Source organism: Canis lupus, chromosome 31 (assembly GCF_011100685.1).
Source record: "Canis lupus familiaris isolate Mischka breed German Shepherd chromosome 31, alternate assembly UU_Cfam_GSD_1.0, whole genome shotgun sequence".
NCBI classification, from domain to species: Eukaryota; Metazoa; Chordata; class Mammalia; order Carnivora; family Canidae; genus Canis; species Canis lupus.
In genome coordinates this window covers 2,480,445-2,508,241 of record NC_049252.1, presented here as the reverse complement: position 1 = coordinate 2,508,241, position 27,797 = coordinate 2,480,445, and the positions used below count along the sequence as shown (strand labels likewise).

General features: G+C 36.2%; 1 protein-coding gene and 1 non-coding gene across 4 annotated transcripts in view; one reads left to right on the top strand and one right to left on the bottom strand.

Moving 5' to 3' along the window:
- The window catches only part of CADM2 (cell adhesion molecule 2), a 1,062,630-nt gene that overhangs the window by 778,859 nt on the left and 255,974 nt on the right, over positions 1 to 27,797 (top strand). The window lies entirely within an intron of this gene.
- Positions 23,347 to 23,452, bottom strand: LOC119867128. The gene has a single exon (XR_005382496.1). It is a non-coding gene; the product is annotated as a U6 spliceosomal RNA (small nuclear RNA).

Genomic DNA, 27,797 nt, shown 5'->3' with positions numbered 1-27,797 from the left:
GCTTTGAAGGTATTTAGTGAAAAGATCAAGTCTCCTAAACCAAAAGAGCTTTCAAAATGTCAAATCATGTCTTCATGTTCATCATCTAGCTCCAATTAATATGCTTAGTTTATACTATATGCAGCTCTGCTTATTTTTATTGATAAGAAGAAATATAGTTTCAGGCTAGCCATGATAGTGTAAATTTAATCCATGAAGTTTTGACTCTAAATTTCTAGGCTCTCTGGACTATTGAGATCTCTTATTATATCACCTGATGTCTCCTCTTCTGTGCAGTAGTTGTCAGTTCCACCCAGGAGACTGGTATCACCACCAACCATGACATTGTAGCACTTCCATGTCCCCAAAAACTGCATGTAGTATTGCAGAAAGTTTAAATTTATCAGAATTTCACATGCACAAAAGCCTCTGGCTGAATTTTGAAACAGGTTGGAGGAAGATGCTCGCATACATCTTTCTCTCTTCATCCCTATTGCCTCCAGAAATTTCACCAAAAATAAAGCATTTGGAATGTTGATAGAATATCTATGCTGTTTGCCAAGTGATCAAACAGATTATATTTTTAGCATACTAAACTAATGTATATTATCAAGTCTTTCATATCTGGTTCTTATCATCATTTTATGTAACACAAGAAGTAAATTTTTGCATTTGTTGATCTTGTTGCTTCTATTATAATTTATTACTGCCCAGACGATCATGTATCTTCTTGCTTTCAGTTCTTCTTTATTATAGCTTCTATGATAATTTATCAACTAAATCTCATGTTTAATCCTCTGCCAAGCTAGCTCATTAACAAGTGGTTTTCAGGTAATGTGGGTAATTATTTAAAATATACATTACCACTGAGGTAAATAAATCCCTTCAATATGTCATTTAAACCATTAAAACATCATTATTGAGAAGTGGAATATAGGATGAGAGTTTTTTAAGTACCTTACCAGTATACTACATTACCTCGTTTCATACAGGGTCATGAGAGAATAGTTGTATTTGTAGCTTGCGTTCTTTTCTTTTTTTTTTCCCAACTAGGAGCAACCAGTATGTAGCAAAACTTGTCCGCTAAGTTCATAAACATGCACAATAGCAATCATTATTAAAATGTAATATGCGGGATCCCTGGGTGGCGCAGCGGTTTATTGCCTGCCTTTGGCCCAGGGCGCGATCCTGGAGACCCCGGATTGAATCCCACGTCGGGCTCCCGGTGCATGGAGCCTGCTTCTCCCTCTGCCTGTGTCTCTGCCTCTCTCTCTCTCTGTGTGACTATCATAAATAAATAAAAATTAAAAAAAATAAAAAATAAAAATTAAAAAAATGTAATATGCATAGTATAAAATACTATTAAATTAAAATTTAACTCCTAGATTGGAAATTATTTCTAATTATTTTTAATTATTTCTAATTATTTCTAATGTCCACATATATGTATATCTGTATATATATATATATATACACAGACAGACACTGAACTGGAGGATCTGGAGTATCCCGTCTAACTCTAGGTCTTCATTTTCCAAAAATGCGGTGATTTCCTTCTTATTGATATGCATATCTTTTGTTGCATATATATTTATATATAGAGAGAGAGAAGGGAAGAGAGGGAGAGAAGTATGTATATATAATTAAAATAAAATATATATTTATACATAAAATATATTCATAAATATATTTTATTTATATATATTAAATATATAAATATTATATATAATTAATATTATATATATTTTATATATAAAATATATTCATAAATATATTTTATTTATTATATTTATTTATATTTATGTAATTCAGACTTCAGTGAGAAGAAAAGAGAAAAAAGTGAAAAGAGGAAAAAATGTAAGAATTTTGCTTGGTATTTGTTGCTAGAATATAAAATATCAATAGCTTAATTAAAAGTATGAGCTCAAATATATATATATATATATATTCAAATATATGTGTAATCTTCCCATTTCTCTATATATGTACACATGTAAATTTTTCTTGTTCAGGTTATCCTGTCATACAATTAATTATCCTATATAAAAGTTACATGAAAAAAAAAAAAGTTACATGAAAATACTTCATTAGAGAAATGCTGTGCTTTCCATGCTTAGTTTGTTCTTCTATGTATTTTATATACTAATTTGGTATTTCACATATTTTTTTATAATAAAAAATTTTTTTTCTCTGTTCCACTTTATTCCCTTTCACTATTTTTTATATTCCCCAAATGAATGAGAATATATAATGTTTGTCCTTCTCCAATTGACTTATTTCACTCAGCATAATACCCTCCAGTTCCATCCACGTTGAAGCAAATGGTGGGTATTTGTCTTTTCTAATGGCTGAGTAATATTCCATTGTATATCACATAGAAGACTTAATATTAAAGAAGACCACATCTTCTTTATCCACTCATCTTTTGATGGACACTGAGGCTCCTTCCACAGTGTGGCTATTGTAGAGATTGCTGCTAGAAACATCGGGGTGCAGGTGTCCCAGGGTTTCATTGCATCTGAATCTTTAGGGTAAATCCCCAGCAGTGCAATTGCTGGGTCGTAGGGCAGGTCTATTTTTTTTTTTTAAACTTTCATTTATTTATGATAGTCACACAGAGAGAGAGAGAGGCAGAGACACAGGCAGAGGGAGAAGCAGGCTCCATGCACCGGGAGCCCAACGTGGGACTCGATCCCGGGTCTCCAGAATCACGCCCTGGGCCAAAGGCAGGCGCCAAACCACTGCGCCACCCAGGGATCCCGGGCAGCTCTATTTTTAACTCTTTGAGGAACCTCCACACAGTTTTCCAGAGTGGCTGCACCAGTTCACATTCCCACCAACAGTGTAAGAGGGTTCCACTTTCTCCACATCCTCTCCAACATTTGTGGTTTCCTGCCTTGTTAATTTGCCCCATTCTCACTGGTGTGAGGTGGGATCTCATAAATCCTACTTGGTCATGGTGAATAATTTTCTTAATGTACTGTTGGATCCGATTGGCTAGTATCTTGTTGAGAATTTTTGCATCCATGTTCATCAGGGATATTGGTCTGTAATTCTCCTTTTTGGTGGGGTCTTTGTCTGGTTTTGGAATTAAGGTGATGCTGGCCTCATAGAACGAGTTTGGAAGTACTCCATCTCTTTCTATCTTTCCGAACAGTGTTAGTAGAATAGGTATGGTTTCTTCTTTAAACGTTTGATAGAATTCCCCAGGAAAGCCATCTGGCCCTGGACTCTTGTGTCTTGGGAGGTTTTTGATGACTGCTTCAATTTCCTCCCTGGTTATTGGCCTGTTCAGGTTTTCTATTTCTTCCTGTTCCAGTTTTGGTAGTTTGTGGCTTTCCAGGAATGCCTCCATTTCTTATAGATTGCCTAATTTATTGGCGTATAGCTGTTCATAATATGTTTTTAAAATCGTTTGTATTTCCTTGGTGTTGGTAGTGATCTCTCCTTTCTCATTCATGATTTTATTATCTTGAGTCTTTTCTCTCTTCTTTTTAATAAGGCTGGCTAATGGTTTATCTATCTTATTAATTCTTTCAAAGAACCAACTCCTGGTTTTGTTGATCTGTTCCACAGTTCTTCTGGTCTCGATTTCGTTGAGTTCTGCTCGAATCTTTATTAACTCTCTTCTTCTGCTGGGTGTAGGATCTATTTGCTGTTTTTTTCTCTAGCTCCTTTATGTGTAAGGTTAGCTTTTGTATTTGAGTTCTTTCCCGTTTTTGAATGGATGCTTGTATTGCGATGTATTTCCCCCTCAGGACTGCTTTTGCTGCATCCCAAAGATTTTGAACGGTTGTATCTTCATTCTCATTAGTTTCCATGAATCTTTTTAATTCTTCCTTAATTTCCTGGTTGACCCTTTCATCTTTTAGCAGGATGGTCCTTAACCTCCACGTGTTTGAGGTCCTTCCAAACTTCTTGTTGTGATTTAGTTCTAATTTCAAGGCATTATGGTCTGAGAATATGCAGGGGACGATCCCAATCTTTTGGTATCGGTTCAGACCCGATTTGTGACCCAGTATGTGGTCTATTCTGGAGAAAGTTCCATGTGCACTTGAGAAGAATGTGTATTCAGTTGAGTTTGGATGTAAAGTTCTGTAGATTTCTGTGAAATCCATCTGGTCCAGTGTATCATTTAAAGCTCTCCTTTCTTTGGAGATGTTGTGCTTAGAAGACCTATTGAGGGTAGAAAGAGCTAGATTGAAGTCACCAAGTATAAGTGTATTATTATCTAAGTATTTCTTCACTTTGGTTATTAATTGATTGATATATTTGGCAGCTCCCACATTCGGGACATATATATTCTGGGTTGTTAAGTCCTCTTGTTGGATAGATCCTTTAAGTATGATATAGTGTCCCTCTTCATCTCTCACTACAGTCTTCGGAGTAAATTGTAGTTTATCTGATATGAGGATGGTTACCCCTGCTTTCTTTTGAGGACCATTTGAATGGTATATGGTTCTCCAACCTTTTATTTTCAGGCTGTAGGTGTCCTTTTGTCTAAAATGAGTCTCTTGTAGACAGCAAATAGATGGGTCCTGCTTTTTATCCAGTCTGAAACCCTGCGCCTTTTGATGAGGTCATTAAGTCCATTCACGTTCAGAGTTACTTTGAGAGATATGAGTTTAGTGTCATCATGATATTTATTCAGTCCTTGTTTTTGTGGATTGTTCCACTGGACTTCTTCTTAAAGGGGAATTTTCAGAGTCCCCCTTAAAATTTCTTGCAGAGCTGGTTTGGAGGTCACATATTCTTTCAGTTCCTGCCTGTCTTGGAAGCTCTTTATCTCTCCTTCCATTCTGAATGAGAGCCTTGCTGGATAAAGTATTCTTGGTGGCATGTTCTTCTCATTTAGGACCCTGAGTATATCCTGCCAGCCCTTTCTGGCCTGCCAGGTCTCTGTGGAGAGGTCTGATGTTACCCTAATAGTCCTCCCCATAAAAGTCAGGGATTTCTTGTCTCTTGCTGCTTTAAGGATCTTCTCTTTATCTTTGCAATTTGCAAGCTTAAGTATTAAATGTGGAGGTGTTGAACGGTTTTTATTGATTTTAGGGGGGTATCTATTTCCTGATTCTGAATGCCTGTTTCCCTTTCCAGATTAGGAAAGTTTTCAGCTATGATTTGTTCAAATACATATTCTGGCCCTCTGTCTCTTTCAGCGCCCTTGGGAACCCCAATTAACCGTAGGTTTTTCTTCCCCAGGCCGTCGTTTATTTCCCTTAATCTATCTTCATGTTCTTTTAACTGTTTGTCTCTTTTTTCCTCAGTTTCCCTCTTTGCCATCAATTTGTCTTCTACATCACTCACTCGTTCTTCCACCTCGTTAACCCTCGTCATTAGGACTTCTAGTTTGGATTGCATCTCATTCAGTTGATTTTTAATTTCTGCCTGATTGGATCTAAATTCTGCAGTCATGAAGTCTCTTGAGTCCTTTATGCTTTTTTCTAGAGCCACCAGTAGCTGTATAATAGTGCTTCTGAATTGGCTTTCTGACATTGAATTGTAATCCAGATTTTGTAAGTCTGTGGGAGAGAGGACTGTTTCTGATTCTTTCTTTTGAGGTGAGGTTTTCCTTCTAGTCATTTTGCTCAGTGCAGAGTGGCCAAAAACAAATTGTATTGGGAAAAGGAGAGAAAGAGAGGAGAGAAAGAAGGTAAGAAAAGAGAAAAAGAAAAAAGAAAAAAGGAAGAATAAAAGAAAAAAAGAGAAGAAAAAGAGAAAGAAAAATAAAGGAAAAAAGGGTGGGGGAAGCAAACAAATCAAAAAGCAAAAAAAAAAAAAAAAAACAAAACACACACACACACACACAAAAAAGAAACAAACAAAAAACACGGGGAAGTATCCTCTGATTCTGTGTACTTTAAGTCCCTTGACTTCCCCTGGAACTTGTCCGTCTAGCTGGTCTTCTGGGGGAGGGGCCTGCTGTGCTGATTCTCAGGTGTGAGCACTTGGGGGAGCTGCTCTGCCCCTGCCTGGTGCAGGGCTCAGTGGGGTTGTTCACCCCGTGAGGCCCCAGGAGGAACAACCGCAGTGGCGGGGCCAGCTCTGCAGCCCTGGAGTCAGCCCCCGCAGTAGCTCCTCAGCTCTCCGTCTGCAGGGCCTGGAGGCTCCGGGCGGGGCCGCTGATCTGCTCAGCTGGGGCAGGAGCGTCCTCGCTGTCCTGGGCCCTCCCGGCCTCTGCCTGTCCCGGGGGAGGCCGGATCCTGGGCTGTGTCCCGGCGCCCTGTGCTCCGGGGCCTGCGCTGGTGGATTCGCACTCCCGGGCCGCAGCCTCCTCCGCGGAGCCGCCCCCGAGCCCCCCTAGCTGCCCCCGCCCCGCAGCGCCCCCCGCGGAGCCGCCCCCGAGCCCCCCGAGCTGCTCCCGCCCCGCAGCCCCCTCCGCGGAGCCGCCCCCGAGCCCCTCGAGCTGCTCCCGCCCCGCAGCCCCCTCCGCGGAGCCGCCCCCGAGCCCCCCGAGCTGCTCCCGCCCCGCAGCCCCCTCCGCGGAGCCGACCCCGAGCCCCCGGAGCTGCTCCCCCCCCGCAGCCCCCTCCGCGGAGCCGCCCCCGAGCCCCTCGAGCTGCTCCCGCCCCGCAGCCCCCTCCGCGGAGCCGCCCCCGAGCCCCCGGAGCTGCTCCCCCCCCGCAGCCCCCTCGGCGGAGCCGCCCCCGAGCCCCCCGAGCTGCTCCGGGTCCCCCGTGCGCGCTGCAGCCCTTAGGGAGCTCGGCGCACTCTCCCGGGGCGCAGGTGTCTGTTAGTGTCCCCGGAGCCCGAGGGCATCCCCGCCCTCCCGGGTCCTGCTCCACCTCCCCGCGAGCCCCTTTCCCTCGGGAAGGTCGGTGCAGCTCCTGCTCCTCCGGGACGGGGCTCTCCTGTCCTGGGGACACTCGCCCCGGCCTCAGCCCGGCTCCTCGCGGGCCCCTCCCCCTTGGAGGCCTTTTGCGTCTTTATTTCTTTTTCCCCGTCTTCCTACCTTGATGGAAGCGCGAACTCTTCTCACTGCAGCATTCCAGCTGGTCTCTTTAATTCTCAGGCTGAATTCGTAGATTTTCAGGATAATTTGAAGGTTTTCTAGGTAATTTGGTGGGGACAGGTGACTTGGGGACCCTACTCTTCCGCCTTCTTCCCCTCCTCCCCCGTATTTCACATATTAATAAGAGCTACCACTTTATTGCATTTGAATAAATAGTGGCACTTTATTTTGTCTGTCTTCTGTAAGTAAAAAATGCAGTATTTTGTGACATGTACATTGCAATGCTCCAAATTCAATGAAAAAGAAGAAAAAAATAACTTTGGTATTTTGCTGCTAGAACATAAAATATTGATAGCTCAATTAAAAATATGAGTTCAAATGAAAAGTACTTGCTCATTGCAAATTTATAAGCAGTTTATAAAAAAAAAAACAGCTATTCTGCAGCCTCATTCAATGAGATATTGTAGAAACAGGGTACTGGACTGGGAAGCAGGAAATTTGGTTTCTCGGCCAACTCTACCAGTAACAAACTGTGCCATTGTGGCAATTAGTTCACCTCTAGAGTCCTCGATGTTCTCATTTGGAACATGACAAAGTAAAACTGCACAACCTTTAATGTCACTTCCAGGAGAAAACCCAATGCTATGTGCTTATTTGGGAAGGATGCTAAAATTTTAAATATCTTCACACTTGTACAAACCACTAAAAATGAAGCACCGCTAGCAACGCGTCCAAATACCATTATTTTATATGGCAGTAGGATGAAATATGAAAACAGATTGTCATTCTAGAAATATGCAGATGTCCTATCCAGATAAAAAGTGGCAAGGGGATGACAGATAATGGGAAACATAAAGACACTGAACTGTGGTATCTGGAGTATCCCTTCTAATTCTTCACTTTCCACTAAATGTGGTCATTTCCTTCTTGTTGATGCCCTCATTCAAGTCCAGCAAACGGTTCTCCCTTCCTCTACTTCCAGTTATATTTTCCCACACACTTGGATAACTTGCCTCACAGCAAGGGCAGACATACAATGTTTTTAACTTTTGTTTTTAGCAATGAGATGATGGAGTGCTTAGACTTCATGGTCTGAGATAAATGTCACTCATCGTGTGTCCCATGATTGATGCCATTTATTATGTGTTCCTCTATGGCTCTCTAACCCCTTTTTCATATGGAATAAGATAACCCTCTTATTTTTATGAATTGGAAAACAATAATTCTAGAAGAGGTGTGCGAGCCCTGGAAGTGAGCACTTTATCAATCTAAATTAGACCATAAGCATTTTGTTCAGTGAAGTGTAGGGTACAGTTCATTGATTCAATAACGTTAAGTAATTATCATGTTAGAATAACAGCACTTCCTGAACTTCTTAAACTCATTGGTCAATCCACGAATCAATCAATATCTCTCTTCAGAGAGGCAGAATAAAAATGAATGCTCCTATGGATGTATTAACAGAATATGTATTTACTACCTTAAGTGTGAAGGAACTGAAAAGATTCTCAAGGAATATTCTGGAATTCAGTATTTTTGCATCGTCTGGATAATGGGAAATCTACCCTCCTTAATAAGTCCCATCAGTTATTTGTAAAGTGTATACTTGCCTGATATTATTCATACTGTCCTGAATAATTTAAATCTGGCCTCAGTTTCTGAGTTTATACTTTGAAACATCATGGATCTATGTGAGGAACATATTTAGGAAAAATGAGGAAGAGATCTAGGTGAGAATGAAAAAGGAATTCAAAAAGGGCTTTGTAGGTAAATATTCAAAAAGAAATGGAGAACAGGCTAGAAATTTATGATGTGCTGCTGATAGAATTATTTCTAAAAAGCATCTTTTTCCAAAATGCAATATCTGTCTTTCTTCATGTTCCATCGGTCTAGGTAGCTGATATATAATGAGCTGAAGAAGAGATTTTGATCTTTCCTAAGAGTGTTTTGTCAATGATCAGAAAGAACTGGCTTCATTTTTTCCAAGTTGAACTAGAATGTCATAAATCAAGAAAGGTGAAGTTTTTCAGCAAAAGGAGTAGTAAATGCACTGAACCTTTACAAGTTGGTATAGTATTGTATTGCCCCCCCCCTTTTTTTTAGTGTGTGTGTAAAATGTATGGATAAAAGAATCTGTGCACCTCTGACACTTTTGGAGGCAAATGAAAATATCATGGGGAGAGAACAAAGATGAGGTTAGCAGGATCGTTCGTAACCAAAGAATTTATAAAACATAAAACAAGTTAGACCCGTTTTAAAACTGTGCAAGACAAGACACTTACATGCATTTGTATGAAAAAAGAGAACTTTCATAGTGTTAACTGATTTTTTTACCATTAAGCTCTTTTCAGTGTTTTTAGCTTCAAAGTTGTTGCATTTTAATATTGAAATTTGCCTTCACCTTACTCAAATCTATATTTAAATGCATGTATGTGCAAAGTATGTCTTAGACTCCTATGTGTATATGTTTATCTAAGCATAATTTGTGGAATACCTAAGTTCTTCAATAAAAACCTTGAGTGAAGATAGAGACTGATTGTCAGATACAAAATACATTTCTGTATTTCTGACTTAATTTTACTTCTGTTGGTGCAGTGAGTAATAACAAACATATAGTTCACTACAGAATTATAAACTACCAGTTAATAATTAGTTATCATTAGGCAATATTAACCACCACCATCCCTTTTTTAGCATGCAGGATACTGGATGCCAGGGATTAACTAAGAAGTCAGTTTAGTGGGAGAGATATTTATGCAGACCACAAAATACAAAATGCTATTGAGGATCAAGAAGCATCCAGATGTATTTTACGTCTTTTTCGGTCTTATCTAGAGGCCAGATTTTGGGTTGTCCCTCACCACTGCTGATACAGTCTTTGGTGTTTAGCAATTCACCAAAATAAATCTTTAAAACAAAACAAAACAAAACGGTAATGTATTCAGAAGCATTTTTAAAAAGATTTTATTTATTTATTTATTTATTTATTTATTTATTTATTTATTTATTTATTTGCCTGAGACACAGAGAGAGAGTCAGAGACAGAGGCAGAGGGAGAAGCAGGCTCCATGCAGGGATCCTGATGTGGAACTTGATACTGGGTCTCCAGGATCACACCCTGACCCTGACCTCAGCTCAACTGCTGAGCCATCCAGGTGTCTTTCTGGTGCATTTTTATCTGAGATCTGATCAATCACCTACAATAGCATTCAGAGAAAGACTGGAGATTTCTCCTTGCTAGTTTAATGTCCTTGATTTTTCTGTACTTAAAGTTTCATGAAAGTCAGAGTCCATTTCAATATTGATCATTCCTGATACCTAGTAGTAAGACCGATGCATTTTTATGGTAAGTATTAAAGTAATATGTATAAATGTGCATTTAATGGATGAAAAAGACTACAGGTTGATGAAATGGCAAAATTTCATATAAGTAATAATTAAATTATTAACTTCAATAGATGAGATATTTCCTTTTTAAGAGAAGATGTTATTCCTAGTGAGAAAAAATGTGAAATTCATTTTTGAGGCATGTACTTCTAGCTTCAAAAGTTATATTTGAGGACTTGTCTTTGATTACCGTTGGTGCATAGCTTTTGCACTTTCATTGTATTCTTTGCCTGCATTTTTCAACCTCATACCATTATTTTCTCAGGAACAACCTTTTACTTTCTCCAAAGAATACGAATTTTAGCTCCAGCTGAAAATTACCAAGTGTCTAAGATCAGACATGATAGACATTGTCTATCAACAAATGCATAACCTCTTAGTTTAGATGGACAAGGGAAATATTCATTTGACTTCAAATGCATATGGATGTTTTAAATTTAATGTGAATAACTTAAATACATTTTATATGGCATTATTTGTGGTGGAATTTCTTGTCATGCGAAAGAAGCAATTAATAAAAGAAAGCAATTATTTTCAGCAGTTTAAGGAGGAAGATTTAATGAAACATTTGTGTATGGTAGTACAGTCACCATATGCAAAACAGCATTAACAAAGATGCATTTTAATAAAACGATATTGTAAAGTTTTCATTTTTAAAAAGCCTGATGTGGGACTCGATCCCAGGACCCTGGGACCATAACCAGAGCCAAAGGTAGTTGCTTAAGCACTGAGCCACCCAGGTGCCCCCAATTATTTCAAATCTTAAAAAGGAGAGCATTCCTATTTCTGCAAAACAATTCAAATTATCCTACTTTAAAAACTCTTTGCTCTATAATAGCACAATGGCATTACTACTGATACTGGTTCTGTTAATGCAGGAATTAATAATACACTGGTACCTGGCTCAGGTCTTACATACAGAGTTCAAGATATTTACATAGCATTTAACACGTTGTGATGACTATGCTGTAGCTATATAAGCCTGAAATATACAATCCATTCAGAATGCCTTATTAAGATCATCATTCCCATTCAGTTTAAATCGGGTTTTTTATCTATGCAGACTCCTGTTCTTCAGCTCTTTGATATTTTTAATTCCTTCAAATATACTCTATAAAATAGATTTGATGCTACACTAGGTGAATTTGTGTATTACAAGATTACTAGAGGTTGATCTTCCATTTTTTAAGTTACATACAATCTGATACAATAAACTTACTGACATGCAAAACGAATTATGTTCTCATTTATGAGAAAACCATGCTCCAACACACAGTTGCTATTGAAATAAATTCATTCATGCCTACATGTTATTAGGTACTAAATTACCTTTAAAATAATTTGGTAATTTAAAAAGTAGAAGGTTTTTATTAAAGGATTTTTAGAGCAAAAAAAAGAATTGTAATTTTAGTACAGGCAACCATTTCTAACATGAATTCACTGGTCTAGAAAATTACTTTAATGCACATATCAATATACAAGCCATATTATATTATATTATATTATATTATATTAATTTCAGCAATTTTTTTTAAATTTTTATTTATTTATGATAGTCACAGAGAGAGAGAGGCAGAGACATAGGCAGAGGGAGAAGCAGGCTCCATCACTGGAAGCCCGATGTGGGATTCGATCCCGGGTCTCCAGGATCGCGCCCTGGGCCAAAGGCAGGCACCAAACCGCTGCGCCACCCAGGGATCCCTAATTTCAGCAATTTAAAACAATCTATGAATTAGGTTTTTTGTATGTAATGAAAATATATAAGCAATTTTCATAGTAAAATCATAATTTTACCTTTAAAAATAATTTTATCTTTATTACTGCTATTCCAGGAAAGTTTTAATTGATAAGTTTTTATTTAATTAACTAAAATTAATAACAAATATAAAATAGGAAAGCATCATTCATTCTAGGTTTACTATAGTGTTTCTGTTTGGAGAAAAAATAAATTATCAACAGAAAAACGCATCTGTAACTTGTTTATGATAAAAGAGACCTGGTAGTTTAAGATTTGAAAATAAGGGCATTCATCTTAAGAAGAATATGAAAGAGAGAGAATATTATTTTATTAAATACCTCTACTTGAATATCTCAAATTCATGTACATTGCTGAACTCAAATCATCTTCTTTTTTGATATAATTTTACAATCCCATGCATATCGTAATGTTTGGCACACAGTGGACACTGAATAAATTGGTTTTGGATGGATAGTTGAATAGAAAATTATTTAATATGAGATCTAATTTGAAATTCCCATCTTGCTATTCCCTAGCTATATACTTTAAAACTTATAACTTAATGTTATTTATGTTGTTGGCGACAATAATATACATCTTGAAATTATTTCTGCCCTTTACTTAGAGGGGACTATATTTTTGTGCATCAGAGGAATGTAATATTTCAGCATAAGTGGTAAAGCATTTTTTGGGGGGGAAAGCATTTTTAAGAAAAAATTTTATTTCTAATATCTGACATAAATAAATGCCCAATTATAATTGTTTTTACTTCCCAATTGTGTTGATTGTATCTATTTTCTTGAAGATTCCCATGTTGGAAGAGAAATATGAGTCCCATATAACTTTTGTTATATGCTAAGTATTGAAAACCGGGTTTTATCTTTTGTATGCCTGAAAGTTCTGATAAATAATATGACTTGATTTGATATGGTCTTTGAATCACAATTTAATTCATTCCTGTCTATTTGTTTCTCTAGTATAAATCAGGTTATACATTATTTATTCATGTTTCCTTTTAAACCATCTCAAATTCATTGCTTATTATATTTCCAAAGTATACATAAATATGCATATATTTCATCTGCTAACTTTCATCTACTTATGCAAATTTCTCATTTTGTATTTCAGCATTATCATTTTCATAAATAAATTCCTTATGACATTCTTCTCATGACATTCTAATGTATCTAGTTGCATGGAGCTTATTTGCTATATTTTAAACTCATGTTTTCATGATTGCTTCTTTGCCTCTCACCTCTGCTATTCTTTTTACTGTCTTACCCTTCTATTCCAATATTCCTGATTTAAAATTTCATTTTATAAGAAGTTTTCTCACAATTTACATCATTCAATACAAATGTATAAAATTAGTGTTCAGTAAGAATCTTATCCTAAATTGGCAAATTTACAGCCAAACCAATTTATAGAATACTTTTTCAAGTGTCCCAATTTAAAGCTGCAAGAGAAGCTAGTCTGAACCACACAGAAATGATGAACAATCTTCAGGAAGCAAACTTTATTTATTTATTTTTTTAATTTTTATTTATTTATGATAGTCACAGAGAGAGAGAGAGAGAGAGAGAGAGAGAGAGAGGCAGAGACACAGGCAGAGGGAGAAGCAGGCTCCATGCACCGGGAGCCCGACATGGGATTCGATCCCGGGTCTCCAGGATCGCGCCCTGGGCCAAAGGCAGGCGCCAAACCGCTGTGCCACCCAGGGATCCCAGGAAGCAAACTTTAAAATCAAAGTGGATGAACTCACTAATATTACATCCCATCTCATTTTAATATAGATATGGATTATATCATCTTCAAGGGATGAAGTCAGGGAACAGTACGAAAATCCTTATTGACTTCTATATGAAGGCAAGAAGAAATGATCTAGGATATCCATTTGGAGGGATCTAATTTGGCTAGCATAACTCTATAGCCAGAGAAAAACTTTTTTGAAAATGTTTTGGGGGGGAGATGAAAATAGAATTGCTAATTTGCTTTTATTATTTTGTGGTTAAAAATGCACTTAGTGAAAAGCATTATTTAGAAAGGGTGTCATTTCTACTTCTTGCTCAAAGAAATATTTCAGCATCAGTGTGTATCCATACACAGTTCTAAATAAAAATATTTTATTATGACTATAACTCATATGTTTTTATATATATGACACCACCCACCTCCTATTGATTTTCAGACTTGTCACTCTACTCACTAGGCCTCAGGTTCCCTTTCTTATAAAGTTGCTTTGCTTCACTTTTACTTGTCCATTTAACTATCTCTCCCCATCTGAGCAGAAACCTTTGCATGCCATTCTAAGGACACACTTCATACACTTTATTTGCATTGCATAATACACAAATAAATCCCTCTTGCCAAATGCACATGATAGTCATGCTTTTTCCTTCAGCACAAGAGGACTTATTACTTGATTAGATTTAATCACTCTTAAATCTAAGATGGAATTTTGCTCTAAGCCATTGTCCACTTATAAGATTATGAGAATCCTTAAGGGGATTCTAGGTATTTCACGACCTCGGGTCTGTATAGGTCGTATTTTTTGTCAAAGGAGAATGTGCATTCTTTTGTATAACGTGATATTTTTTCAATGTTTCCTTTTAAACATAACATTTATTTTTACATGACTTCATATTTGTAAATCCACTCTCAGAAACAATCATGCCATGCCTAAATTCTTCCTTGTTCAACCTGGGCATCTTTTTATTATTCTCTATATATTCTCTTTTTATTATTCTCTATATTATACATCTGTAGATAGTGTGTTCTTACCATGTGTGTAAAGAAAATTGGACAGATGTACATTTGTGAGGATTATTACTCAATGAGAACCTCATTTATTTTCTTATGTTTTCTGTTAGATTTCCTTATTTATTTTAGGTATAGAAGAAGAATATAGTACAACAGGTTGGTTAACAATGGTTGTACTGCTGAAGATGTAAGAGATAAGAAATATCTAGTGGGCTAGTAGCATTTTTATCAATGTACCATGAAGAAATAAAGAAGTATTTCTTGGGCTTCCACAGCATTTGAAAATGAATAATATTTTCAAAATAAAGATCAAGATTATTTGCAAAAAGTCTGCAGTGTGAGGTCAGATATACTCTTATTTAGTTGTATAATATATTTTTGTCTAAAAAAATAACAAAACTTAAATGAGTTTTGTTAATGTTGCCATTAGGAGAAAAAAAAAGAGAGAGTATGGACAACACATTTATTCAAAAAAGACTGTACTGACCAACACCTATCAATATTACTGATCTAAAAGTAGGCCCCTGGGATCCCTGGGTGGTGCAGTGGTTTAGCGCCTGCCTTTGGCCTAGGGCGCGATCCTGGAGACCTGGGATCGAATCCCACGTCGGGCTCCCGGTGCATGGAGCCTGCTTCTCCCTCTGCCTGTGTCTTTGCCTCTCTCTCTCTCTCTCTCTCTCTGTGTGTGTGTGTGACTATCATAAAAAAATAAAATAAAATAAAATAAAATAAAAGTAGGCCCCTGATTTGAGATGCCTTTCCTCAAGTGGGAAAATACTGGTACTGGTTATTCTTATTCTTCTCAATCTGCCTGGTGGATCAAAGCAAACATTTATAAAATAATTTTCCTTTAGAACAGGTAGAATTCCTCTATGTCAGAATGAAGATTGTAGAGCGTAGTTGCTGCTAAGTTGTATATAGAAGTAAACAACTAAACAACAAAATTTCCCTCAAATTCTGTATTCTCTGATCAATCTCTTCTTTTGTTCAATTTAATTGTCAAGTTTCTTCAAAAGTCTTCATTATACTTAATATCTTTATTTGATCATCTCTTATTCATTTTCTAAAACATTGCATTCTGTTTTCTCCTTTCACTTGTTTTCAATTAACCTTTTCATGGCAAAGCTACTAAGGCATGTTGGTGGTCACTCCCCATGGACATGACTCTGATCTTTTATAAACTTGGTTTTAAGTTTGAAGTTGGAAGTACGGAAATCTTTCATTCTTAATTATATTCCCTGCCTTTAAATATACCACCCTCAATAATCAACTACTTTAGTCTCTTCATCGAATAGCTGCTATTTTGCTCACACTACATTATATCAGTTCACTTGGGTAGTCTCTTTCTGCATTGACTCTGGGCTTGACTCTGTGACTAGTTTTGGCCAATGGGACAATAATAAACTTGAAACAAGAAGAGACTTGGAAAATTCTTGTTCTTTGGGCTATACTCTTGGGAGCCAGAAGCCATGATATTAAGCCCAGTCACCACCTGTCATCCCAGATGACAGCCAGCCTATCCCCAGAAGCAAAGCCCCCAAAAGCAGATGACTGGTAATTGACCATAGATGTATTAGGGAACACAGCCAAGATGATAAGAACTGCCCAGTAAAGTCCAGTAAAAATTTTCACTTCACATAACAGTGTACTACAAAAATAGTAGTTGATGTATGACATTGTTTTGGAGTGGTTTGCTAAAATGAAAAAAAAAAAAATAACAAATATACCGCTTTTCCTTTTGTGCCTAGATCTTGATTAGTGACACCACCATCTATCCTATCATATACCTGTAAACAAAAGTCACTCTTTAACTGTCTTCTTTCCATTCTGTCTTTCATCAATTGGTCTTTAATTCTTGCTGTATTTTTAAAACTCAAGTTATTTTAGTACTGAAATAATTGAATATTTTATAAACAATATATATTTTTGATTACCTGATATATGCTAGAATCATGAAGGCAATAGCTAGAAGGTAGAACGATTGTTCATTTTGGCATATGGATTTACATGCCTCTCTCCACCTTTAGGTACTATATTCCATTATCTCTTTCATAACAAACAATAATTCGATTGTCTTGGATGATGCAGGTATGAGCCTACTGTAGATTCTTTTATATGTTATTTCATGAATCCTGAACTTTCTGCAAGGTTTCTGAAGTCTCTTTCTCAAAAATATTATAGAAAATGAAAAGATCATCTATTTGTTGAGGCCTTTTTCATTATAAAAACAAGGAATTGTGTCTGTGGTTGTTTCGCTAAGATGTAAAATCTCCATCATCTTGATTCCTCATTGAACCAAACATTGTTTGTACAGCTTGCTAAGAATACTTTTATAGGCGATTAAATCTCTATAGTGCCTCTGTCTTGTGGCCCTGTTTACCAGATTTCTGGACCAGAATCTCCATTCTCATTTACAAAGCTAAGTAACACTCACAAAATCTTGCAAGGAATTTAAAATTTAGTTTCTGACAATCAGAGTATAAGGTGGAAACTATTAAATGTTTGGCATTGAATAGTTATATGAGTGTGTTTTTTTATTACACCTATCATAAGTGCTATGCACAGGAAGCATTTGAAAATATTGCCAATATTTCTTAGCTAATTACATTATGCTATTTCACTCAGAGAGACATGCCCTTTCTAAAGTAATCATGGAAACAAATGAAAACAAGTCTTCTGTCAAGCAGCCATTCAACATAGCTTTGTGAGTACATTGAGTATATCATAGGACATTGTCAATGTTGACCTTATTGAAACAACTCCCATTAAGTATTATAGTATGTAGTATGCTTATCCACTTTATTTCTTTTCATTTGCATTTAATGTAGGTGTTCAATAAACAATGTTAGAATAAGTGAAAATTAACAAGTAGTAAATTATTTCTCTATTCAAAATTTTTTCCTAACTTTTTTACCCCTGTGTCAGCAGGAAATATATCCAGTTACACTATAATAAGTGGGGGAAATACATAGTTTTGGTGTCTAAGAAACATATGCCACCTCAACAACTTTACCTTTAAATTAATGTGTTGGTTAGAGAAGAAGACTTATATAGAGGTGAGAGAGAATTCTAAAATATAGAATTTGAATATAAGTGATAAAAATCTAAATCTTACAAAACTGATAGACCCTTCACTGGGTCAGTGTGAGTGAGGATGGTCAGAGGGATGGACAGGTAAAGGAGAGCTCCGCGAATTTAACCAGATTGCATTCTTGAGAGTATACATTTAAAATTCAACTAAATAAGAATGATCTGCAATAAAGTGTGCTGAGATTAATCATTTAAATAATTATTTTTTCTGGGACATTTTTATCAAAACTGAGCCCACTATTATTACTTTTTAACATGACATCGACAAAACGTAAATTAAGTTTAGTAATCTGAAAGTTGACAATTAGGTAGTTTTCCCATTTATATAAGAAAAATATTATTAGAAATAAACAACTGTTCTACTTTTTATATTAAGATTCTTTTTTTCTGGTTTATATCTTAAAACAGTTAACATATTCAAGGATTAGCTCTATGTATTTGGATAAGTACTGTTATGTTATAAACAATAGTGTTTACAGGGATTTGGTTAAATGAAGTAGCAAATGCACAAAAATAAGCCATTAAAAATGGCTTAATACTCAATTCAAACCAATGATGACCACTATTTATGGATAAGAGTGTACCCTATTTTCTCACCAACACTTCTGCTTTCTACTTGGCATGCATCCAAATATCTGCTGTGTTAACATTTGCTCCTGGGAGTAGATGAAGGAAAAAAGGTCCATAAGGTTTCCATTGGCCCAGATAGTAGAAACATCTGCTGGATTCATGAGCAGCATGCTGGTCCAAGTCAGCAGGGAGAATTGATGCTTATCAACCCTGCCATATGAGTCGATATTTCCTGTGCCCTGGGGCTACACAAGCTTAATAAAAAAAAAAAAATAAGGAAGCACATTACATGTCAAAATTCCCTCATTAAATAAGCATTATATATTTTCAAAGTAACTATCATGGCATTATAAATATGAGTTTAGTACTAATGAAATTCAAATTGTAACAAACAGCAGCTTTTATCGAATTTTATCATTCATTAGAAAATTTTGAGTAATGGTGGATTCCATGCATTTAGAACTTCGCTTACAGAAATTTGACCCTTAAATGTGAAGAGCTGATTATTGTTCTTGGTGAGAAAATTTTGTCAAAAAATCATGTACATTTTTTTCATAGTCATCTTTGTAGGTACCTTTAAGATTAGCTGATCAATTATTTGAATAGGGAGATTTGGGATTATAATCTCCAACGTGAATTTAATGAATTATTATTAAACATGATTATTGTTTTTTTAACACACACACATTTGCTATTTCAAAAATAGTTGTCAGAAGTGTATACTTATTGCCATGTTGCTGCCAATACCCCAAACACTTGCAATTTTTGTTTTGTTTTGTCTTGTTTTGTTTTTACAATAGCTCTCTGAGTTTGTGGCTTATCCTAATCAGTGGCTTAAATTTGAAAAATCTGTACCTTCCAAGGATTTATTAAAATTTTTGCAAAACACAGCATCCAATGGATATTTAAATGTAAGCTATGAGATATATCACCTGTTACTAATAATATACATCACATAATATATATTTTATTTATATATTATATCTAGAGAAAAATACATATATTTATCTATCTGTATCTATCTAGCATAGCATACATCTTTGGTTTCAGATCTGTCAAAGCACATAAGACTAGAAATTTGAAATGAAAATCAGTTTTTGCACAAATTATGTGTAGAATTCATGAAATATGGCAGTCTAGTTTCAATCTGATCTGGAAAGAAAACAGAATAAATAGAAACAGTTTTGAGCATAAATAATGTGACTATACTTACTGGACGAGCATTATCTCAGCTGAAAGACTATATGAACAAATGATATTTTTTGTTACTCTGATATTATGGTTGCAGTGCCCACCTTCCTAGAGCAGCAGTACAATTCTTGGTTTCATGTATATAATAATATCCATGAGACACAACAGGCTTTATCCAACATTAAATGTACCTAAAGGTTCACAAGACAAGTGATACAACAAGGATATTGAGAATTAGCAGAGGCTTTGTGACTCCCTGAAATGTCTCTGAATGTGCACAGTTACTCCTTATACAAAATAAGACGGAGTTGATTTAGGTACCACACCTCAGAGAAGCCTTCAGCTCTGGAGTCTATTCAGGTTTTTTTGTTTGTTTGTTTTGCTTTAAGATTTTATTTACTGAGAGGTAGAGAGCATGAGGAGGGGGAGCTGCAAAGGGAGAGTGAGAAGCAGGCTACCTGCTGAGCAGGGAACCCAGTTCAGGGCTCTATGCGGGGCTCGATCCCAGGGACCTGGGATCATGACCCAAGCAGAAGGCAGACACTTAACTAACCGAGCCACTCAGACACCCTTGGAGTCTATACAGTTTTGACGCCTTTGGAGGTGTGCAGCTTTCACAAGATTATATCTTGTGAAAGACAGTTCCCATTCTCTGGTACAATGTCATTTAATCAATCCTAATTTATTATTCAACAAATATTCCCAACAATGAAATGTAGGTGCTCAGTCTAATACACAGCCTACTCCCCAGTTCTCATTTATTTTGGATCCAGTATACACCTATGAACTCCTTGAATAAGCAAAGATGATTCGATCAAGAGTCAACTTTTTAGGATTTCCTGAAACTAAAGGAAAGACCAAGAACCAGCTCTTAACTGTTTCTTTCTAATATTGTAGTGAAGAGATCACTGGTTTTGCTATCAATAATTTCTTTCCAGTTATCAGTTTGCAACCATCTCTCCAGAACATGCATTCTTAAAATTTAAGTAATCAGTTGAAATATTTTAAATTCCATCATGATTTATTTTATTGAAGTTTAATTTTAATAATTTCCATTTGAAATATTCCAATTCATTATAATTTTCTATTAACAGATTTAAAATGTACTAACCCCAAGAAGGGATATGAGAAAGTGATATTAATTCTTTTTCTGCCTCATCAGAAGTATAATTCTTTGAGCTTACTTATCTGTACATATCTGTACAAAGTATCAAGTTTCATTTTCATATTTTCCCACAGCAGTTTCCACTTGCTCTCATAGGGCAATGTTCCCCTAGATCTAATGTGGCACTACAAAGGACTTGAACATCAAAGGATGTAAACATGGACAAGATGGGTGAAATCAACATTAATGAAATCTTTGTGCATTCAGAAATGATCAAACAGTGGAAAACACATCCTATTAACCACTGTGTTATTACATTTTTTTTTTTTTTCAAAAGGGAGCTTGCTCCTCAGGGAGTGTTCCAAGTTGATTTATATGTTACCACATATTGATCAACACTTACATAATTCGGGGGGTATCATTTTGAACACAGGTTCATGTGTTCAAAAATATATGCCCACTAAGTCCAAAGCAATAACATATGCCTGTTAGAGAATGAAAAGTAATATGTTTCTGCCTCTGCTATCAAGAATTTTCTACCTGTCTCAGGTTCACTATGCTAATAGTTTCCTTGGGCATAAAAATTCTGTTATTAGAACAGAAAACACTCATTTCTGTTATATTAATCAAAGGGAAGAATTATTTTATCAACTTTATAAAATATACTCTTATGCAGGAGATAAATTCAAATATTTTATTACTTCACTTTACAGTCCTTTGAGAACTCATTATTTATTTGAAAGCATGGTGTTGTTATCCATTCAGGGAAATATCTCTTCAAAAAAGAACACTGTTTTAAAAATAATGTCTACATCCATAGATAGCTTACCAGCAATACTTTCTTTTCTCCCAGATACTACTGTAGCTTTTAAAACAAGCAATAAAACAGAAATTCTCCGTTATTAATAACAAGGCACTTCCCAAAGCAATGGCATTTCGGAGTGGAAGTAAGGAATAAATTGTCTCTCAAAGAGTTGGGGGGATATGGAACTATGGATAACAATGTTTTAGTACAAGCTCAAGTGAAAGATGGGTCTCCATTTACTAGACTATTCACTGTGGAAAGTTAAAAAATACCAAGATTAGTTACCTTTACAGATTATCCCATGATTTAATGAATTTTTAAAATATTTTCTCAATAAAGTTCTTGATTATAAACACTATTTTTACCACAATTCATTTCTAAGATTACAAATCCTTGATTCAGAAATAATGATTACCAGAAAAAACACTGAGTCACTTCCTTCAATGGCTTGACATTGCATGTTAGAATAAATTCAAGCTCCTGATGAAGACAGGAAAAGCACTGCATGATTTGGCCTTCATGTTCTTTTTACCCTGTATTGGACCATTAGTCTGTTGCTTTTCATGCATTAGACCCAGTGGTTTTTGTTTTGTTTTCAGTTCTTTGAATAGTCAACCTCTTTCCTGCCTCTTGCTTAGGAAGAGTTGATAACGGCTAACTTATTTTCTCCAACACTGACTACCGCTCTCCCACATAAGTGTCCTTGGCAATTTTTAAATGGCTGGGTCTCTATCCTCATTTAGGTTTTAGCAGAAATTTCACCACCTTCTAGGCCAGGCCTTTCCTGTGCAAAAATGTGTTTTCTTGTTTTGCTGCTTATCTTTAGGCGGTAAACTCTAAAGATAAAACGTTACATCATTTCTAGCTGTTCACAGTTGTGTCTCTAGCACCTACCATTTGAAGCACATTTTAGGTACAAAGAATGTACTTGTTGAATAAATTAATGTCATGAAGTATATTTTATAGTCAGAATTCACTATAGGTGTGAAGATAGGTTTCAGAGAGCCCTAACATTGTCTACACTGATGTGTATAGTTCCTATGCCTAATATAAACTGATTGCACATTATTGGATGATATGTTTGATACTGTATTTTTTCTTAGATGTACTTTGTATCTATGCCATCTCAAAATTTCTTATTACATCTCTTAATTCAAGGAGTTATAATTCAAGTAGACAGCTGTTGCTTTTTTACATGAACATCTCTACTTGGTGTTCCAATGCAATTATTTAAATTTTCTGCAGAGAATAAAATATGAAAAGAATATTAATGTATAGGCAACTTGGCTAGTAGACAAATAATTTTATGCTTGCTGAGTATGCAAATATGTGGCACAATCCAAAAGAAAGATGTTATCAAAATATATCTCCTACAACTAAGTCAAGTCACTAACTTGCAACAATATATTAGGCAATAATTAATTTGACTTGGTATATATATATATATTTTTTTCATTTGGAATCAGGGAATATCAGCATAAAAACCAGATTGAAGTCCTAATGTCTTCTAAATTTATAGCTTTCCTTACTATGTTAACCTTATTTTACTAGCTGCCTTTTGTAATTTTTAAGCAATTGTATATTTGAAGTAGGGAATTAATAATGCTTGCTTTATTTTCTTGAATTCTTTCCATTTAATTTGTTCCTAAAAATGTTATTAGGAATTTTAAATTTCCTTGGGTTACTAAATATTCTAAAGTGTATTATAATTCAATTTTGTTGTTTCCTTTAAATATATGGACATTCTAAGACCTACCGGGTAACATGAAAAATATAGGGATCATTTTCCTCCTTGTTATGTGTTATACTTGTGCAGGGGCCATGCTAATCTCTGTATCACTCCAATTTTAGTATATGTGCTGCTGAAGTGAGCACTTTTCCCCCTTTTTAGACTCAGGTTGAAGTTTTCCCAGGAAATTCAAATTTAAAAGTTATGTACCATTCAGTGCATTTTTTTTTTTACTTCCAGAAGATTGATTATTGTACATTTAGCACTATATTCCTCACCCTGTCTTCAGAAGAGTCCTACCATCTGTGTGTTCCTTTCCAGAATATTTCCTCCAGGTTGACATCTCAATTTAGAATTTAGTTACGTGATTGAGCTTCACTGTGAACCAGACTGTGATTGTGGTCATAAATTTCTTTTCTCTGGAAGGCTGCCTCTCAAATGTTCATCAGTTAGCAAGTAAAGCTAGTCAGTTCTCTTTAGGTCTTGCTCATTCACCCTGAAGGCGCTATTCTAGAAAGATAAAATGAATTTATACACACATGATAATTGCATGTTACCTTTTCTGGTTATAAAAATAATTTTAAAATTCTCTTATTCTTTTAGAATGCTTTGTAAGACATAGTTTCCTTTTTCATTTTAAAATAATTTCCTTTGCTTTTTATTTTTCTACATCACAATACTTAAAGATCTATGTGAAAGGAAGAAAAACACCTTTATGAGTAATGTGAATAATTAATCAAGTTCATTTTTTTCTTAAAAAATTAGACACTCAAAAAAAAATTAGACACTCATTCAATATTGTTTGAATTCTTGAGAAGACTCTAAACTTTTTAGAGAATAAAATGAATATAGATAAATTAATGAAATTAAATATATTCTAATATTTTTATTTCAAAATCTATTTCAGCTGCAGAGTTAAATATATTTATATTTAGTCTGAATCCATGATATTTTAATACATTTTGTTTATTATGCATTTTCACAGAATAATAGGCATAAGCAAAGAATGAAAACAACTGATGTCACACAAATATATGTTTTTAAAATATTCAGCGTTCTTTTAAAAATCAGATAATGTTTTATTTTTTTTTATTTTTTTTAATAATAAATTTATTTTTTATTGGAGTTCAACTTGCCAACATACAGAATAACACCCAGTGCTCATCCCGTCAAGTGCCCCCCTCAGGGCCCACCACCCATTCATCCCCACCCCGCACCCTCCTCCCCTTCCACCACCCCTAGTTCGTTTCCCAGAGTTAGGAGTCTTTATGTTCTGTCTCCCTTTCTGATATTTCCCACACATTTCTTCTCCCCTCCCCTATATTCCCTTTCACTGTTATCTATATTCCCCAAATGAATGAGAACATACAATGTTTGTCCTTCTCCGATTGACTTCCTTCACTCAGCATAATACCCTCCAGTTCCATCCACGTTGAAGCAAATGGTGGGTATTTGTCGTTTCTAATGGCTGAGGAATATTCCATTGTATACATAAACCACATCTTCTTTATCCATTCATCTTTCGATGGACACCGAGGCTCCTTCCACAGTTTGGCGATTGTGGACATTGCTGCTAGAAACATCGGGGTGCAGGAGTCCCGACATTTCATTGCATCTGTATCTTTGGGGTAAATCCCCAACAGTGCAATTGCTGGGTCGTAGGGCAGGTTTATTTTTAACTCTTTGAGGAACCTCCACACAGTTTTCCACAGTGGCTGCACCAGTTCACATTCCCACCAACAGTACAGGAGGGTTCCCTTTTCTCTGCATCCTCTCCAACATTTGTGGTTTCCTGCCTTGTTAATGTTCCCCATTCTCACTGGTGTGAGGTGGTATCTCATTGTGGTTTTGATTTATATTTCCCTGATGGCAAGTGATGCAGAGCATTTTCTCATATGCATGTTGGCCATGTCTATGTCTTCCTCTGTGAGATTTCTGTTCATGTCTTTTGCCCATTTCATGATTGGATTGTTTGTTTCTTGGTGTTGAGTTTAATAAGTTCTTTATAGATCTTGGAAACTAGCCCTTTATCTGATACGTCATTTGCAAATATCTTCTCCCATTCTGTAGGTTGTCTTTGAGTTTTGTTGACTGTATCCTTTGCTGTGCAAAAGCTTCTTATCTTGATGAAGTCCCAATAGTTCATTTTTGCTTTTGTTTCTTTTGCCTTCGTGGATGTATCTTGCAAGAAGTTACTGTGGCCGAGTTCAAAAAGGGTGTTGCCTGTGTTCTCCTCTAGGATTTTGATGGAATCTTGTCTCACATTTAGATCTTTCATCCATTTTCAGTTTATTTTTGTGTATGGTGAAAGAGAGTGGTCTAGTTTCATTCTTCTGCATGTGGATGTCCAATTTTCCCAGCACCATTTATTGAAGAGACTGTCTTTCTTCCAGTGGATAGTCTTTCCTCCTTTGTCGAATATTAGTTCACCATAAAGTTGAGGATCCACTTCTGGGTTCTCTATTCTGTTCCATTGATCTATGTGTCTGTTTTTGTGCCAGTACCACACTGTCTTGATGACCACAGCTTTGTAGAACAACCTGAAATCTGGCATTGTGGTGCCCCCAGCTATGGTTTTCTTTTTTAAAATTCCCCTGGCTATTCGGGGTCTTTTCTGATTCCACACAAAGCTTAAAATAATTTGTTCTAACTCTCTGAAGAAAGTCCATGGTATTTTGATAGGGATTGCATTAAACGTGTAAATTGCCCTGGGTAACATTGACATTTTCACAATATGAATTCTACCGATCCATGAGCATGGAATATTTTTCCATCTCTTTCTGTCTTCCTCAATTTATTTCAGAAGTGTTCTATAGTTTTTAGGGTATAGATCCTTTACCTCTTTGGTTAGGTTTATTCCTAGGTATCTTATGCTTTTGGGTGCAATTGTAAATGGGATTGACTCCTTAATTTCTCTTGCTTCAGTCTCATTGTTAGTGTATAGAAATGCCACTGACTTCTGGGCATTGATTTTGTATCCTGCCACGCAGCCAAATTGCTGTATGAGTTCTAGCAATCTTGGGGTGGAGACTTTTGGGTTTTCTATGTAGAGTATGATGTCATCTGCCAAGACAGAGAGTTTGACTTCTTCTTTGCCAATTTGAATGACTTTAATGTCTTTTTGTTGTCTGATTTCTGAGGCTAGGACTTCCAGTACTATGTTGAATAGCAGTGGTAAGAGTGGACATCCCTGTCATGTTCCTGATCTTAGGGGAAAGGCTCCCAGTGCTTCCCCATTGAGAATACTTGCTGTGGGCTTTTCGTAGATGGCTTTTAAGATGGTGAGGAATGTTCCCTCTATCCCTAGGCTCTGAAGAGTTTGGATCAGGAATGGATGCTGTATTTTGCCAAATGCTTTCTCTGCATCTAATGAGAGGATCATATGGTTCTTGGTTTTTCTCTTGCTGATATGATGAATCACATTGATTGTTTCACGGGTGTTGAACCAGCCTTGTGTCCCGGGGGATAAATCCTACTTGGTCGTGGTGAACAATTTTCTTAATGTGTTGTTGGATCCTATTGGCTAGTATCTTGTTGAGAATTTTTGCATCCATGTTCATCAGGGCAATTGTTCTGTAATTCTCCTTTTTGGTGGGGTCTTTGTCTGGTTTTGGAATTAAGGTGATGCAGGCCTCATAGAACAAATTTGGAAGTACTCCATCTCTTTCTATCTTTCCAAACAGTTTTAGTAGAATAGGTATGGTTTCTTCTTTAAACATTTGATAGAATTCCCCTGGGAAGCCATCTGGCCCTGGACTCTTATGTCTTGGGAGGTTTTTGATGACTGCTTCAATTTCCTCCCTGGTTATTGGCCTGTTCAGGTTTTCTATTTCTTCCTGTTCCAGTTTTGGTAGTTTGTGGCTTTCCAGGAATGCGTCCATTTCTTCTAGATTGCCTAATTTATAGGCGTATAGCTGTTCATAATATGTTTTTAAAATCGTTTGTATTTCCTTGGTGTTGGTAGTGATCTCTCCTTTCTCATTCATGATTTTATTAATTTCAGTCTTCTCTCTCTTCTTTTTAATAAGGCTGGCTAATGGTTTATCTATCTTACTAATTCTTTCAAAGAACCAACTCCTGGTTTTGTTGATCTTTTCCACAGTTCTTCCGGTCTCGATTTCGTTGAGTTCTGCTTGAATCTTTATTAACTCTCTTCTTCTGCTTGGTGTATAATCTATCTTCTGTTTTTTCTCTAGCTCCTTTATGTGTAAGGTTAGCTTTTGTATTTGAGTTCTTTCCAGTTTTTGGATGGATGCTTGTATTGCGATGTATTTCCCCCTTAAGACTGCTTTTGCTGCGTCCCAAAGATTTTGAACGGTTGTATCTTCATTCTCATTAGTTTCCATGAATCTTTTTAATTCTTCTTTAATTTCCTCGTTGACCTTTTCATCTTTTAGCAGGATGGTCCTTAACCTCCACGTGTTTGAGGTCCTTCCAAACTTCTTGTTGTGATTTAGTTCTAATTTCAAGGCATTATGGTCTGAGAATATG